Below are 18,705 nucleotides of genomic sequence, written 5' to 3'. Positions count from 1 at the left end.
GAAAACGCTTTGTTTCAATTAGGAATTTTGGCATAGATTCTTAGACCAATTTTCGGGACATCCAGATGAAAAGAAATTTTGGTATTTGCCCCAGAATTTATCCCTTTGCACTTGTTTCCAGAAGGTCAATATAAGTCAGAGTTTGCTATACGAGACAGAAATTTAAAAGAAAAAACTTTTTAGGCAAGTCAGTTTGTCTTGGCAAGTCAGTATAAAGCTGACTATCTCCGTAGGTTATAAACATGCTCCAGCCATTGAGCCCAGGTTTTACTGGTGTAATAGTATTTAATTTGTGTTAATGGTGTCATGCATGTTTCAAGGTCTGTTGTTAAAACCTAACACTATATAAGAATGCCTTTTTATTCCTCATGCCAAATTTTTTTTGGGACAGAGGTTCTAAGTATACTGTTGCTTTACACTTTTAGACTTGAATGCTTCTTTTTGTAGCAGATATGCCTCCTTTGTTTACTGTAGCAGCTGTTACTTTATCACAGATCTGTAGGCTGGCAGCAGTTTCTGCCGGCTGCTCACATGAGTTTTCATCTTTTTACATGTGTCTGTCTAACTGAAGCTATGTCCTAGTCCAAGCCAAAATTGATTATGCTGAGACACACATGGTAATATTATGATTATCTCCTAGTATTTCTGGGAAAAATAATCAAATAATATGCGATGTGTTGTTTGGAGTTCTTTTCTGTCACAAATTCTGTAAGTAAAGTGGCAATGGAAGTAAAGCAAGAATATTTGCAAAGTGTGCATAGATGATAGTAAAAGTTGCTCTTTTTGGTACTTTCCATATTCCAGAAAGCTGGAATTCATACTTGCTTGTTTTCATCTATCTCAGATAGTGATGACAAACCAAGAAATCAAGAACACAGCAAAAATTCCTTGGTATTTCAAACAATAAACTTTTATCACAGACTTGTCTTGCATATATTGGTTGGCTTCCCATTTCTAGATGCAAATGAAATAGATAATAAATATAATGGGTTAGATTCCTTTTGAATGCAGGTTTGAAGGCAGGATGATTACAGGCTGCTGAGCATTGTGAATTACTTGGCTTGCAAACTTATTTTTAGTGGACAGTTTTGGAATTTTCAAAACTGAAATGCGCTCAGTTGAAGGTTGAACAACAGAGCAAGTATCACAACTTTAGTTGTCCCTTCACCTGTAAATTTTTTCTCCAGACAGAAGAATGTAGAAGATAGCAGGTAGTAGGCTTGATGGGCAGTATGCAGATTGAGTTGGTGGATGTTCATCATCATAATTGTTTTCTAAATAATGTCTAAATGTATATTTATGAGAATACTTTTTATGTCACTGATGTGGAACTGCAAACCCATCCCATTTTCCAGCCTTGTGTCAAGGCCAAGTCCATGTGTCTGCCAGTCCTCCTCTCTGTGCCTACACCAAATTTCTATAGAAATTAAATTCTATGCATGGGCTCCGAGGGAACTGGGGTTGTACTTCGGCATATACCTGGTCTGCATAATGGGAGAACAGTATTCCAGGGATTTGAAAGGATCTAGATCTCAAATATTAATGTAGATGTTTCTAAAATTTTCTATGGGCAAAAGTAGACTTGGGAACAGGAAAAGTGAATAGGATTAAAGTGGAAGCAGGGGAGAAAAGGGCAGATGGGATTCTGTAGGAAGAGGAAAGGCGAGTGTATTGGGCAGTGGGAGTGGGATAGTTAGGTGAGGAAAGGTGGACTGTGTCATTCCCTCTTTTCTATGGATACTCTCCAACAGGTGGATGAGAAACTTGGACAAAAGTGACAGAACGTGCATCACTGTGTGGTCTGATAACACCAGAAAAGCCAAGGGGATCTTCATTTCCCTCTGCTTCTCCTAGTTAAAGAAGCTCTGGAGGTTTCCTCCCAAAATGTTGGTCCTTGTCTCTTTGCTAAGCTCAAAGCAGTGATTTCTTTGAAGGCTTCCCTCAGGGTTTTGAGGTTTTTATTTACTACTGATAGATAGGAAAGAAGCCAGACTAAGGTTTAATTCTCTTCATTACGATCACTGGATTTGTATAGTAAATTCTAGGGTTTGAGCAGGTTCTGGTTTTCATAAAAACTTGTCACCCAAAAACTGATGATGCTTTCATCTTGATAAAGATTATGACCTACTGACTAGGAATGTGGTTCTGGTCTGGGCATTTTCTTTCAGTGTAAATTCAATATCTTTTGCATAATTTCTGATCCCTTTTACCGATGTTAGATATGGTTCCATGTCAAAATGTGCTGCACATCAGAGAATCTCGGTTTTCATTTAGTGATATTCTAGTCCTGGTGACTTTAAGAGAGGGAGAAGTACTAAAATGCTAACAAAAAATATCAAATTAACATTTTCCCCAAAAAAACTTTAATCTCACAGTTATACAACTGGAGTTAGCAATTGTATATACTACTTTTGTATTTTCAGTGTCTGTTACTGATACTGCACATGATGACACCAAGCACTGAGATAAAAGTTCCTGTGATAACAATTGTACTAATAGGATCTGCCCCTTGAATAAATACTTTTCATATCATAAAAGTATTACACTACATAGCGGTTGCTCAGTTAAGGAAAATTACATTATGTAGTCCTATTTATCTCATTGACTTAGAACCAAGATAATTGGTAATGCATTATAACATATGAGATTCTTGTTTGTGATTGTACCCATCCAAGAAAAGACTACTTAAAGGTCATCTCCTGGATGGGGAAAGACATGACTCTTAAACACCTCAAAATACCTGAATTAGCAAATATTTTTGATAAAGAATAGAAATATTTTTTAACTATTCTCAGTGATATTTTATTATTAATTTCCTGTCTTTGCATAATTTTTTCCCAGCTTGCACAAAGTTCTGAATTCTTTGGCAGATAACAAAACATTTTGTAATGATAATGGTAGCCCTTTTTACAATACAAATATTTAAGAAGTTCTGAATTCTTTGGCAGATAACAAAACATTTTGTAGTAATGAGTGATAGCACTTTTTACTATACAAATATTTAAGAAGTTCTGACACTTAAGGGAGGTTCCAGGAAATATTAATCTAGCTGGATGTGTAAAACCAAACACACAAAAATGTGGCAGCTGTAGGTGTCTAAGTTTCACCCAAAAATGAGGCAGTGAGGTTAGCAGAGCTAAAAGGAGCATAAATAAATGTATTAGACATGCTGTAAAGATCAGCCTATAAGGTATGGAGGAGAGGAGCAGGAATTGGGAAAGCTACTGCACCTTTGTCATCAACAAAGAATTTCCTGTGTAATGTTTGCTATCCTGGTTTAAAAGATGAGGAAGTGTGCAGATGGAGTGTAAGAGATGTTTAATGAGACTGTATTCAGTTAGGTCACCTCAGCTTTTCCAAAAGTGCTTGTCTCCAAATAATTTAGGCTGAATGCAATTCTGAGAGATGATTAGAGGCATCTGACTGGCAAACGTACAGGACTCATGGCTGTAGAAATGCCCTCTAGGGGTCAAGTGAAATGTCCATCACCATATAAAAAGTATTTGTAAGTGAAATAAACCTTGAGCTTTCTGTGAGTTACGTTCCACAGTTCATGAAGGCAAATTTCCCACTGAGAGCTGCCCCAATCAGACTTTGCAGAATTTGGCCCAGTCCCACAAACGGCACAGGGTATATCTGTATTGGATTTGCTTTGCAAGGTCCTGTGAGGGCTACAGGGGTGGTTTCTGTGAGAAGCTGCGAGAAACTTCCCCTATGTCTGACAGAGCCTATGCCAGCCTGCTCCAAGACACACTCACCTCTGCCCAAGCCCAGCAATGGTAGTGCCTCTGTGATAGTGTATTTAACAGGCAGAAAAACCACTGCACAGCAGCAGCTGGAGAGTGGAGTGAAAAGATGCGAAGGAAACAACTCCTCAGGTGCCAAGGTCAGTGGAAACAGAGTATGATGAGGTGTTCCAGCTTCCAGAGCAGAGATTCCCCTGCAGCCTGTGGTGCAGACCATAGTGAAGCAGGCTGTGCCCTTGCAGTCCATGGAGGTCCATAGTGGAGCAGGTGGAAGCCTGAAGGAGGCTGTAACACCGTGGGAAGCTGTTAGAATTTCATATGGTAATTCACCTAAAAAGCAAGCTATATGCTGAACTGCCTATGTAAATTAATGTAATGTAGCTTTAGTAACTAATTAAGGACATCAGAAATGGCTGCTGCCGACTTTCTCAGCAGATGCACATAATTAGCCAATTACAAGAAGTTTTGTAATGTAAACAGCATTGTTAGCCAATAACCAGTGCCAAAGTGTCAAGCAGCGGTGGAAGAATACACTTTTAAAGATGTATATAAGTGTGTGTATGTATGAATAAAGTGGTCTGTTGCTGCTAACTCCTGTGGAGTTCCCTCATCAAGACAAAAACTTGTCTCCCCTGGTTACAGGAAGCCTGCTCCTGACAGGACCTGTGGACCTGTTGGGAGAGGAACCCATACTGAAGCAGATTTGCTGTCAGGATGTGCAACTCCCTGGGGGACCCACAATGGAACAGTCTGTCCCTGAAGGACTGCACCCCATAGAAGGGGCTCACACTGGAGCAGTTCTTGACTTACTGCAGCCTGTGGGAAGGACACGCATTGGAGAAGTTTGTTGAGGACTGTGTCCTGTGGGAGAGAATACATACTGGAGCAGAAGAAAGACTATGAGGAGTCCTTCCCTTGAGAAAGAACAGGAAGCAGAAACAATGTGTGATAAACTGACAGGAATCCCCATTCCGTGCCCCTCTGTGTCACTTGCAGGGAGAAGGTAGAGAAATCATGAGTGAAGTTGAGCCCAGGAAGAAGGGAGGGGTTGGGAGAAAGTGTTTCAAGATTTGTTTTATTTCTCTTTACCCTACTTTGATTTCATTGCTAATAAATGAAATTAATTTCCCTGAGTTGAGCCTGTTTTGCCTTTGGCAATAATTGGTGAGTGATCTCTCCCTGTCCTTAACTCAACCCACAAGCTTTTCAATATATTTTTGCTTCTCCTCCTCAGCTGAGGAGGGGGAGTGATAAATAACTTTGATGGGCACCTGGCATCCAACCATGATCAAAGCCTCCACAATATCTTGCCATAAATGATGAATCCTGAATGCAGAAGTAATAGGTTGAAGGGTGCCTAGAAAAAATAAGTGTGGTCACATTGCATGCATCTAACGAAAATTAGTGCAGCATACTAAATTCAATAGTAAAACTAGTCTCTGATCTGTGAATAATTATCTCTGAAAATATAGATGATTTTAAAAAGGAAATGCCAGGCATGGATTCCAAGAGAGATTCTGAAAAAAATTATTACTTAGTAACAATAGGGAGAATAATAAATAGATAAACAACATGAAAATATCAAAACAACATTACTGTATATGTATCTGGTTTCTGTTTTTCTGAGTAGGAAACTGCCTAACAGAGCTGCAGGTATAATATACCTTGAGCTTAGAACTTCTGTATTGTCACATCAATTCTCAGAATTAAGCTAGAGAAGTCAGGTCTGTATAATGTTTTCCCCACGTATTTTGTTGCACAACTGTCTTAGTGAGAAATTATTGATTCACCGACAAATTGGGAGAGTATTTCAGAGAGTCAGTGCCATTTTTAAAAAATATTTTAGTGTAATGATTTAAATTCTGGAATAGAAACTAAAATCAGGCTAGATTGTTTTGATACTGGCTAGGAAATGAATGTGGCTCATGATCTACCCGTGACACCAATGTCGTTTACTTAGACTTCTGTAAGGCCTTTGACATGGTTTCACAGAAAATCTTTTTGTCTCACCTGGAAAGATGGATGCGAGACATGAACTGTAGAGATGTGGAGGAATGAGATTTTTTTTTCAGTTCTACAGGTAGCAAAAAAGGTCGGTTGTCACATTATCATAATACCCATGCCTCCAGATGGCACAATAATGTAAACAAGTCTGTTAAATGGTGCTGCTGACTGTCTCAACTCTATGATGGATCTGAACATTTCATCTGTTGAGAATGAGGAAACTAAAATAGGCCAGATTCTGAAGATGATTGTTGGCAGGATCACCATTACAAAACTAAAACTCCTTTCTAATGTCTCCTGCCATGCATGTGGCTCAGTCAATTCCTTAAACCCTTATTTCTGACAGGACTTGAACCAGACATATATACACACACACACACACACACACACATACAGGTGTTTATATAAGAATAGTTATATGTCTTAGGAGTGACACTGAAAATTCCCCTTAATCAGGAGAAAACATAAGCAGCTCACTTTTAATAGCTCTACTGTCTTAGTAACGAAGAAACTTAAATTGTCTTACTATTCCACAGTGCACAGGTATATAAAATATACTTACGTAAATGATTACTGGACGGATGATCTTCATAGACTGGACATAAAAGGTGACTGAATAGGAAATAGATATGCAACATATTCTTTAGAAAAGTTGTTTTGGGTGCAACAGACAATGTCTTTAGTCTTGTGTTCATTCCATGCTTTCAAAGGTTCATGCTATGTGGATTACTGAAATTCATAATGGGGTGAAAAAGTTTGAGTCTGCACAACACTGGTGAATTTTTTATAATTTTTTTATATTAATTATTTCAAGACTTTAAATCTAGAGCAATACAAATGTATTGCAGTGCATATTGATTAACAGAAAGAATTCCAGCATGGCAACAATGCCCTCTGCGTTGCACGTTTCACTTCCAAAGTTTGCTAGAGCATGTAATAACTTCTGAATTATACTCAGTTAGAAATTCCATACGTCTGACAGTGCTAAATCCACTATAAATTGAATTAAATACCTTCTTTATAATAATTTATTGCTCTCAATGTGTGAATTGCTGCAACAGTTTCAAACATCTGGACCTGTCATATCATATTATCTCAGAATGACAACCATAAGATTAGAAATTGATCTGTTTATTAGAATGATATCTGTGCAGGGCCACAAACCCACAACCAAGAACATTCATACTTCCCTAGTTATCACCTTATGCTACAGCAATTTACACTGTACTCTATTATGCCTTCATCTTAGATCTTTAGTGGAGATTGATTTAACAGACAAGAGTGCTTTGTTTATGGCTGAATGTCTTTTAAACATAGGCCTGGACAGTTCTTGAACAGGGCAGAAAAAGTTAGAAAACGTCTTTAATTATCTGCATGTGGTTTTTGGTGTGGTTTTTTTGGTGTTTGGGGGTTTTCTTTTTTTTTTTTTAATTTTATTTTTATAAATTATGATAAATACCTAAATTACTTGCCAACATTTTTTTTACAAATTATTATTGTTATGATAACAATCTACTGAAGAGTCTTTTGGACACATGGCAATGCTATGTAACCCCAAACCTGGAATATGCTGGGTGAGTGGAATTCTGGGTTGTGTCCACAGCCCACCTACAGCTGCCAGTGGCCTCCTTCCCTACTGATGCCAGAATAACTGCTGGATAAAGGCATAAAGGAGCCTGTGGAGGCATTCAAGCATCACATTGGGGTGCGCTTTGAAAAATACATAGGAGCTGTGTAAGCCTTAGCTAGGGTTGTCAGAAGTGCTGAATGTATGTGCTGACACAGACGTAAGCAGATAGTTTCTTTCTCTGCCTGTGCTTGTGTCTGAATGTGCATCATGTTGGGCTGTTGTGTAGCAAGGCTGTTTGCCTGTTCTTTATGTGAGGTGAAATGCAGTGTAATGCTAATATACCTACCTGACTTCTGGTCTGAACCAGACTTATGTTTGTCTAGGCAAATATGCAGGGTCATAAACATGCTTCTTTTCAGCGACAATGCGTGTACAGATTATGTAACGTGAATTTTATTTTCAATTTACTTATACCTCTTTGAAAATCTCACGCCTAGGCTATGAATAATTTGATTTTGCATTTTCGGCCTGGAAGCCTAGTGTATAGTAAAAACCACACATCATCACACAGATGTGATAGTGCCTCTGGTTAGGTTTTCAGTTTAGAGGCATTGTGATTTGCCTGTATTTCTTCCTAAAGTAAATAGAAACATTTCTGTAACTAACTGAAATGTTGCATGCAAATTTGCTTTTAGAAGACAGAAATGAAGAAAAAGTATATTTGTACAGAAATGTTTAGGTGTCTTTGATATTACTTACTCTCCTTTTTGAATAATTAAAACTGGTACCTCTTCAGGGAGTTAACTCTCAAGTGATTACTGAAGCATGTATGTTTGCAATGTGTGGAGTCTGTCTTTTTATACAGCATCTTTTACTCAGACAATATAACTTTCTTTTCCTAGTGCTTATGATTTCCTCAAGTTTCAGCATCACTCAAAGGAAGCAGATGAATGAGTCTGATTAATTTTATTTTCTAAAATTAGTGATGAAAAACCTTTTGGTGAATAAGAATTAAAGGTATACACATTAGTCTTAGTTGTTCTCCATGTTCAGATCAGATTAAATCTCAATAAAAATTGTTTGAAATGATGAGAAATCTTTGCATCAGCTTTTTCTTCACCCTTACCCAACCCTGACTGTAAGCTTACATGCAACCCATCCTATGAACCATCTTCCCTTCCTTGTAGACACAAGCTCTGTAGTTCAGAATATACCAGTAGCCCAAAATAACAAGCTCCCAATGGCTGATGTCTTCATATGTACAATTCAGCATAGTCTTAAAATGACATGAAATAAGATTCAGATTGTTTTGAGCTTTATGGCCAGGTTTTGTGGAAAGGCTGAATCTCGTCTGCCAGAATTCTTCATTGAGAAAAAAGCATAGTGTGCCACAGTGTTCCTCAGTGTTGCAATACTACAAGGTTGACTGATTCAGCCTTTCCCTGTTCATGTGATGAATGACCAGATTAAGACACTTCCTGATTTGTGAACCAGAGCTGCTCACCATAAGGGTCAAATGAAAGTCCACTCACGTTGGAAGCACCCATTCTGTTGTAAGAGAGCACTACAGTATTCCATTGAAGAGACCATCTACTGTATTTACTACAGTAGACACTTGAATTATGAGAGGGAATGCAATATTTTCTTTTTAATTTGGATATGTAAGGCTCTTAAGTGAGACCACTAGACCTTATTTTGTAGTGGTAGTTAAACTGAGAAATTAATGACTTTCTGATGTGTTTAGATGAAAAGAACTGAGACGAGCTAGAAACCACAGCTTGTTGCTACCCACAGCAGTGGTTCTTAGATTAGAAAGGATTCCACCGTAGTTTTGCCATTTTATTTCATTTTGTATGTCAACAACTGTTGCCTGTTGAATGCTTGCCAAAGAAGCCAGATTGTTAAATTTCTGGGAAGAAGCAAAGAGATAATTTGTATATTCTTTGTGTCTCTACAAGGAAGCATAGAAGAGTAACAAACAAGAAATATTTTTTACCAAGTAAGTACCTCTGCTATGTAAGAAAAGTCTCTGTTCTTTGGACAAAACAGTTTAATTCAAAAGATTTTCCTTTAATAAAATAGTCCATCTCTGGGTTGAATTTACTCAAATACTACTCTAGTGCAGGATGAAGAGCTGATGCTTACAAACACCACAATCATAAGCAAATTTTTTCTTATGCATGTGTAGTTGTAAGACTGTCTGCCATAATTTCTGGGTGTTCTAGGGAGGAAGAGAGGCTTTGGTAGGTGTTTATTTATGCCTTGAGAGTGGTTAAACATCTGTTAGAAAAACTAATAATGATAGTTTTAGTGGCTAACTGCTAGACATTGTAGCACTGTAGTATGGCCCAACTGACTCCTAAATTTTTGCTATTTGGTCAGGAAATAGTTTTGCACAGAGCATGTTTAGAAATCTGCTGTACTGTGTCACATTTAAAGGTTGTCTTCAAAAGTTCTGCTAGCAAAAATCAGATTTACTTATCTGTTGCATTACGGATATAGCAGATACTACTTTGACAGCTGCTGCTGCAAACACTGAAATGGCTTAAAAATAACACAGCAGTAACATCAATACACTTCACAAAATTCTGCTGCAGCTGCTTTGGGATGAAACACAAACCCTTCCAAATAGTTGCAAATGAAAACAAAACAAAATGTGATTTATGTTGCATTCAGAAGGCCAATAAAACTGGGATCTAGCAAGGAGCACATGAGAGCAAATTCCATAGGAGACATCTGCCACTGATAGTGGTGTTGCCAGTGCTGCAGAACTCAACAGCAGAATTTGACAATAAAAAATATCCTTACTTAAGTGTTTCATTAGCCACACAGAGGCAACATGAGAACACACAAGAGTGTATATATGCTTATGCTGGTGAAAAGCATCTGGTCAAATGGTCAATCCAGCAGGAAATATTTATAGCTTTCAAAGTTAAAACACACGCACAGCATGGGATGGGCTGTGGAAGACTAATCTCTCTGAGAGCTCCAGTTGCAAAATACCACAGATCTTTGCCTGGAGATCATGGAGTCATCTGAGGATAGTCCATTAGGTACAATTTGTGTCGGTCAAGATTAACACATGTGTTGCAAAAAAATTATTATTCCACTGCTGTTAGGAATGAAGACAAAGCATGGTTCACCTCTTCCCTGTTCCCTGTCTTCAGTAGGGCACAGTTCTTGGTGGTCTCAGCAGAAAGGCCAAAGGTAGGTTAAGTTATGAATTCTGAATCACTTTTTCAAATTTCTTATGAAAGTGAGACCTGTGTAACCCAATGGAAACATGCAGGAAAGAAAGCTGGAGGAAGCTAATGTTTTTAAATGTGATACTTGGTCTGTGATGGTACAAGTCTAATTTTTGTGCACCGTCAATGTCCCGTTGGCCGTAGCTGTGAAGTTTGGGTAGGTTCCATATGGCACACTGGGAGAAACTAACAAGTGGGGAGGCCAGAGGTTTCTTATTTCTCTCCCCAAGAGTAAATCTGATATCAATCACAGTCATATGGTGGCAAGGGAAGAGAGGAAGCAAATAAAATATCAATTTCTTGCTATTTTCCAATCCACAGCAACATCTCTGCCTGCACTCTTACATTGATTAAAAAACACCCAGAAAACATTTTCATGCTTAATTTCCTAGTTTGCAGTATTTTAAACTTGAAAGAGTATGAGAAGTGAAGACCTGCAGACATGGGAACAGGCCTTTTTCATTACTGACACTAAACATGGGTGTCCTTTGACAGTGTTTTGCTTTGTATTTAAAATAAATTTGAAATAATTTGTACTGTAACAGTTTAATTTTATAAATAATTAAACACAGAAGTAAATGTATATTAAGAACACATATTTAATATCAGGAACATTAAATATGTAAAGAGAGGTATTTTAAACTGATACATTCTTGTAACAATACTATGAATGAATAAAGTTCTAATTAAAGTTTCATAGGAAATATGACAATTGTTGGTACATACTTATAAAGAACTATATATATTAAGAGGTGGAAGAGAGTAAATTAGTACAAGAATTGGTAATTCCAAAATAGAAAGTGAGGCTAAAATTGCTTGCTAATATTTTTCTAATTTCAGTGTGATGGGCTGCAGACAGTTTATTTTAATCTTATCTAGGAGCTTGTCTTGCTTATACAAGACAGCAAAGTCTGTAAGTGTTATGCTGTAATAGCAAGACACAGAGAACCTTCTGAGGGCTGTTGTTTATTTCTTACTTTAATTGTTAATTGCCCTTTTAAAGAAATGGCTGCAATTGATATTTTGAAAGACTTCAAAATACTGAAATACAAAAGAGGGAGATTAATAAAAGGTAATCCTTAGAAAGAAATAAATCTGGAGTGCATGAGGGGAAGTGTGTGACACAAACATTCTGTGGGAGGAAGCCTTCCTACTGCAAGACATTGTTGTGGACAACACTGTAACCCAGAGTCTGCAACTGCCTAAAACTTCCCTCACTCACCACAACAAATCCAAAATGCACATGCACAGAGATGTAACCTGACCCTATGCAGGGAACTATGGGCCACCAAGTGGGCTTGTACCCCCTGAGTTCTTACCATTACAATTTTCAAACATCTCTGTTGTTGGCTCTTTGCTTTTGATCGCATGAGCTTCACTGTATTAGCTGGTAAACTGGATTGTAGTAGATTTTTGTATGCCCAAGAATCTTTTCTTGCTGCACAGGAATGATGAAGTGAGAATGTGAGTGCATGAGACCCCTCTAACAAGTTCAGGCTGCAACCAGATGTGAGAACATGTTTGCCCGTTGGGCAAGTTGGTATCTGAGAATGGGCTCAGACACCCACTCCGTTAGGAATTTAGGCCTGGAGTTTACAGTCTGTGGCTCATGAGCAATTTTTTACTTAAAGCCTACAGAAGGCAATGAAAAAAGGCAGCCTACTGCTGCTAAGCTTATATTTGCTCCACAGAGGTCTGGTCAGCTCCAGAAGATTTGCAGGTTCTAAAAATTAAAGAAAAACAGAAGAAAACAAAAAAGACTGATTTCCCCTATTTTTCAATGGAGATTGCAACTTAAATGGTGCAGTCAGTAACAAGAAGACATTTGAACTACATTCGGGGAGTTGTGAGAATGATGATTTAAGTACCTGGGAGGAAAAATTCTTTAGGTGAAACAAATTCAATGGGGGCAAGTTCAGACCCCAAACTAGAGAAGACTAAAGAAACTGTGTGCTAATACATGTTCTGTGAAATAATATATTTATCTATTAATCAGAGAAATCAGAAGATTTTTGGAAAAGATAATTTTAAATTAACAAAAGCCTTAAATACCCCAAACCTAATCAACAGGAAAGAAAAAATATAGTTGATTTTTGTTGTGAATGACCAATCATAAATATGCAATGCAGCCTGGTTTTGCATAGATCACAGCAGGGTTTTTTCAGATGAAAACAGATTGTTGCATTATTATGGTACGTATTTTTAGTAGTCATTTGGGGAGATTTATGAGGATACATAATGAACATAATTAAAATAATCCTATTATCCCTGATGTGCACTTTTACCAGTTGTGATCTCTGTTTCATTCTCTGATGCATCTACCTTTGAATACAAAAGGTTAAATTAGACCCCACAAAATTTAATTACAGATGTATTTGCCAAAGCAAAAAATAGAGCTTTCTATACTCTTTTGAAGTGCACTGTCATTTAAACCTTTATAAGATGCATGTAAGTGGTGCATAGTCCAGATTAGTCAACTACCATATTTTTCCAGAGATAGTAAGAGTGATCAGGGGACAATTAGGGCCCAGACTTTGTATAGAAGATGTAATAGTCCCCAAATTTAGGAGCTTTTGTATAACTTATAAAGTGTTTTTAATTTTTCAGTCAACCTCTTTTTTTTTTCAAGAGTGGCAAATATGCTTACAGATAAAGTCAAATCAATCACAATTCTTAGTAGTCTGTATTCAAAAACTCCGTAAGAAACTTGTGAAGACTTTCTTTTATGTTTCACTGTGTCCAGTTCTGGATCCCCAGTTCAAGAGAGATATGGACATACTGGAGAGAGTCCAACAGAAAGTCACAAAGATACGAGACTGGAGTATCTCCTCTATGAACAAAGTCTGTGAGAGCTGAGATTGTTGAGCCTGGAGATGAGAAGGCTGAGGGAAATGTTAGCAAGGTATTGAAAAACCTGATGGGAGGGTACAAAGAGAGAGAGACAGGCTCTTTTCAGTGGTGCCCAGAGATAAGACAGGAGGCAATGGGCACACACTGAAACAGGAGGGGCCATCTGAACATCAGGAAACACCTTTTCACCGTGAGAGACACTGAACACTGGCCAAGGTTGCCCAGAGAGGCTGTCACGTCTTCTTCCTTGGAGACGGTTGAAAGCAAGTCCTGGACAACTGGCTCTAGGTGGCCTTGCTTGAGAAAGGGATTGGACCAGTTGACCTCCAAAGGTCTCTTCTAACCTCAACCATTCTGTGAATTTGTGAAAAAATCAAACTTATACAATTATAAGTTTTTCTCATATAGCTTCAGAGAGCTGGGCTATTTGGGGTTTGTTTTATTAGATGAGTGAATACAGTTCTCACCTTTCTACATTCTGTTACAAAATCTGAACATGTTGAGCTTGTCAGGGCATATGGAGGAGGAAAAGAATATGAGGAGATGAAATCTTTGTATAGGGATGTTCACACCAGGTTTTCTTCTATTACACTTCCTTAAAGCTATCTTAAACCTCATCGTGAGGAAAATGAAAAGTTTCAAGTACACAGCAAAAATTATATTCAAGAAATACAGGGGCAAAAAAGGCAGAAGATGATAGAAGTACAAATAAAAATTAAAGCGATGAATGCCCTTTAGTAGTGGAGTAATACAGAGGAAAAAGAGAGGCAAATTTAATGAGTAAACATGTACAGTCTGCTAGTATCTTCTACGTAGATTTGGTCAGATTCAATTTATTACCCTTTTGTGTTTATGTGTGCATGCAATTAAACATCACTGGTCTGTTTTACTTAACTTCATTTGGTTTTGGGTTTTGTTTTTTTAGTTTGGGGGCTTTTTTACCCTTCGTTTCATTTTGCGTATACTGTAAGGTCAGACATTAATGTAATGACTAGAAACAGCATACCTCTATCTGGTTTTATAAAATATATTATTTTATGCTGGTGTTACTCTTATAACAAGTGTCTATAAAAACTAAGTATGCTTTTTAATTATTTGTTTATTGGAAAGGATGAAAATAGGGCATTTTTATACAGTTTAATTAATCACATTATTAAGCGTTATATATTTCCCACTGTGTCACAGCACAATACAGCCCTACTGGGCTCTCTTTTTAGCAAACTGCAGAACATGTTATAAAAGCTTTATCATTATAATAAATATTTAGAAAATAATGATTATTATGGGAGTGAATTCGCATAGGTTATTTCAGCACAATGCTGTCACTACAATTAGATGTTCTGTATGCTTCCTTTCTTGTTTACAGCAGTTCTGTGCATTGGCTTTCTTTCTCTGAAGTGGGAAAATATGATCTATGAATTATTTCTGTTGTTCACATGTTTACATAAGTGTTAAACCTGGAGTAAATTGAAAGTCTGCACTGAGAGGGTTGCTTTTTTTACATATACATCTGACCCAAGTTCCATTTCAATTTCTTGTTGTGCTAAATACTGAAATTGATACAGAACATCACTTATTTTACTCTTTAAGCCTGTATGTAGGAACATTTTTTGTTTCTGTGCACGTAGGACACAGAGGCATTTTTCTGACCTGTTTTTAATAAATGAAACTGAAATCAGATAGGTCAATAATTTGTCATTTTATCATTTTGTTGTAATCCCCAGCTTCATCACCAGGGTGATGCAGCCATGAAGCTTCTCTCAGAGTCTGTTTATTGTCTCTGAAATTCAGAAAGCATTAAATCACACTAAAAAATCCTGCACAGCCATAGCATCTTACGAGATGCACGGTGGTATAAATAGATAAACCTATTTATATAGTGTATAAATACAAGCAGTGCTGTGATGCAAATACCACTGCTATATAGACCACTACTAGTTGTTCAGAGTCCCATAGGATTTCATATCCTACAGGACATTTAGAGGTGTGCAGAGAGGATATGCAGTCTTCCAGGAACCAGGGAACAGAGAGACATTCCAGTGGCTTGTGGATGCTACACATTTTTTGGCAGTCTTAATAAGAACTTCTATGATTATTCTGTTTAGGATAGTGCATGTTGTTCACCCAAAATTATTCTCATATCCAGCAGTGTTTTCAATTGCCAATAAAGCTGTCATTTCAGAGTTGATTGGGGTTTCTCTGGAGAAAAATGCAGAGTTTTTTCCTTGTGTAGATGCAGAAACTTTTGCTCCCACAAAATGCATTTAATCCCCATTTCCAAAATGCAAATCTAGTCCTTCAAATCTGGGAGGTACTAGTTTGGCATTTGTCAGGGATAGAAACTAGTGATCCCTTGAGATCCATTCTGACCTACTTTTTCAGGATTCTTTGGTATTTCTATTACTCTTTCGATTGAATCAGAAGCTCAGCTTGTGAAGCTCCTTCAGAGAGATTTCACTTACAGAATCATAGTCAGGATACCAGATTGAGGCCAGGTTGCAAAATCCTGTTGAGACAAGAGGTTGATGTCTTAGTGGCCTTGCCTTGTATATGTTTCACATACTTTACATATAATCCCATATTTTGGTAAATTCTGTCTCAGATGACATATTTACTGTATGACTCAGAAAAAATGTTTGAGAAGATTCTCATCCTGTAACAGTGGCTCACATTGAGACAAGCCTTATAAATACCTTGTATTATAGGGCCTTGGATTTTTTTTGTTGCTACTTTCCTCCTGTAATTATTAATATATACTTTATCTATCAGAAATTTTAGGGAACTGGATTATTTGTGTTTCTTTGAAAGGAGTAAGAAAGATTATGTAAATTGTATGAGTTCATTTTTATATTTCCCTTTTTACTTTGGGATAGTGGCTTGCAAAATCTGAATACTGGTTACCCCTCGAGATCAAGCTCTCTATCACCAATCAACTTTGTTTTTAAGTAGAAAAGTCTACTCTGAGAGAAATAGGTAGCAGTTAATTGATGTTCTCAGTTGCAGGTGAAATTATTGAATAATGCTTAATGATAACCACCTGAGGAGAGAGTAGAATCTGCTCTGCCTAAAGTTAATTCATTCTTGTGTATGGTTCAGTACTGCAATATCCCTGCTCTTAATTTTCATTTAAATCCTCTGCACAAAGAATTTCAAAAGGCTACCATGTGTAGGCATCGAAAGAGTCTCCATAATACTCTAACCTGACAGTTATGATACATTAGGTCTTGAAGGGGCACATGCCCAGCAGTTCTATGATACATTTTAAGCATAGATCATGATGTTCCACAGAAATACCACTGTGTTGCTGAAGGTGTATGAAAATGCATGGTGATTACATACATTTCTGTTTGTTAGTGATTATTTTGGTTAATTCCTCTTTCTCAGCTGAAAAAGTTTGTGGTGATACATATTTCTGAATGTAGAGCATATCCTATGAGGGTATTTCTTTGAAAGGTGACTGTTTCCCTAGCATTTTGATTAATTCATAAAATACATAATATATTAAGATTTTATTAGTGCCAGTAAACATCCTCATTCAACCGCGCACATAAAAAACAACACTGAATTTCTAAACTTAACATGTAAGAGAACTTCAACACACAAACATTTGATTATTTAAACAGTGAGATATTCAGTGCTCCCATGTCACTTTGCTCAAATCCAGCAATGAAACATCAGAACATTGTCGCATATATAGCAGAACTAGTAATTTATTTGTGACATCAATATTCCATGGTGTAAATGGAAAATTCTTCAATAATGCATTAATGAGATCTGTTGTCTCTATCTGCTTGCCTACCCCTGTAAAGCTTGTAGACATGTAATATCTTTGCAATGTCTTTACCTCGTGTCAGTTTTGTGAGAAATCAACTTGGAGAAGTTATTAGGAAGTTGTGATGAAGTTAGTCCTGTTTCTTCAGGAGATTATGCAAAATTACTACTTTTATTGACCATTGTAATGCAGTGTTTTAGCAGCATCCTATAAAAATGCGTTTCCTTCTTCGTTAGCTATTATCAGTATATTGGACTATTAAAAATACACAGTTAAGGTACATGAAATAAGATTCTTGAGGGGGTTGTTCACTCTGAAAGTGATTTTTTTGCTGAAGTGCATGATAATTCATGTTACCTCTTGTCTATTTTCTCCAGATACCAGTTTGCCACTAATTTATCTGAGCAGCAACATCTCTATTGTTTTGCTCTGTGAAAGGAGATGCAGAAATCATGACAGTTTATCTTCCAAAATTTTGAGAAAAAGATAATAGGTTAGTTAATTTCTTTCTAGAAGCTTTTCTAGTAGGAGTTTTGAGGGTTTCACTAAATAAGCAGCAGCAAGGCAGATAGTGTTGCAATGTTGAACATACGTTATTTCATTAAATGAAGAAAGGCTGAGAAAGATTAACATGAAGAAACGCTGAGGCACTCACATATCCTGACGTTTTCACTAAATGCATCAGTTTTTGTGGAAAGCTTCTGGCACCTTATACTATACATTCATCATCATCATCTTGTCTCGGCTTCGCAAACAAAGCTTTGGGAAGGGCTCTCCCCTCGTGTGTGTGCCCTTCCAGCCTGCGCACCGGATTTTTTAAGTGAGGCACAGCGTGCACAGAACTGGCACCACCCTTTAACTCCTCAGGTTCGTCTGTCACAGCTGAGCGAGCTTGGACAGTGACAGTGAAGTCCTCAGGACTAGAATCTACAGCCCCCGGTATTCCCAGGATGTCTCCCATCCAAGTACTGACAGGGGTTGACCCTGCTGAGCTTCCTAGATCTGACGGGATCAGACATAAGGGTGGCATTTGACTGCCTAGATGCTATACATTATATGGAAAGAAGAATATAAAAGATTAGGAGACAATTTTTTCCTAGGCATATTTCAGTAAACAATATTAGTAAAATAGAATTAGAGTTAGTACAGGATAAACACTAAATTGTGAGTTTTTCAAAGATTTCTAATTTAAAGTAGGACTGAATACAACATTAAATAATTTAGAAATGTTCTTCAAGGAAATATGCATAAATCCAGATAAAAAAATTTGAACTTGAGTAAATGTGGTGCTTAGAATTGCCTCAAAGATCAACCCATTATGATTTTAGAAAATTTCATAGTAATGTCTTTTCCTCATGGTCTTTTCAGTAAAAGTTAGGGATCCCAGAGACAGGCAAAATGCTTGAAGAATTTTAAGTTGAACACTAAATGAAAAGTTGGTTTGGACATTATTTTTCCTAAACTAGCTGCCCATTCACCTTGACTTTAGTCAAAACTGTGCCTAATAGGTAGAGTCAC

Source organism: Pithys albifrons, chromosome 6, assembly GCF_047495875.1.
Source record: "Pithys albifrons albifrons isolate INPA30051 chromosome 6, PitAlb_v1, whole genome shotgun sequence".
In the NCBI taxonomy this organism is placed as follows: Eukaryota; Metazoa; Chordata; class Aves; order Passeriformes; family Thamnophilidae; genus Pithys; species Pithys albifrons.
The sequence above is the reverse complement of the archived record's forward strand: the minus strand, read 5'-3'. Positions refer to the sequence as shown.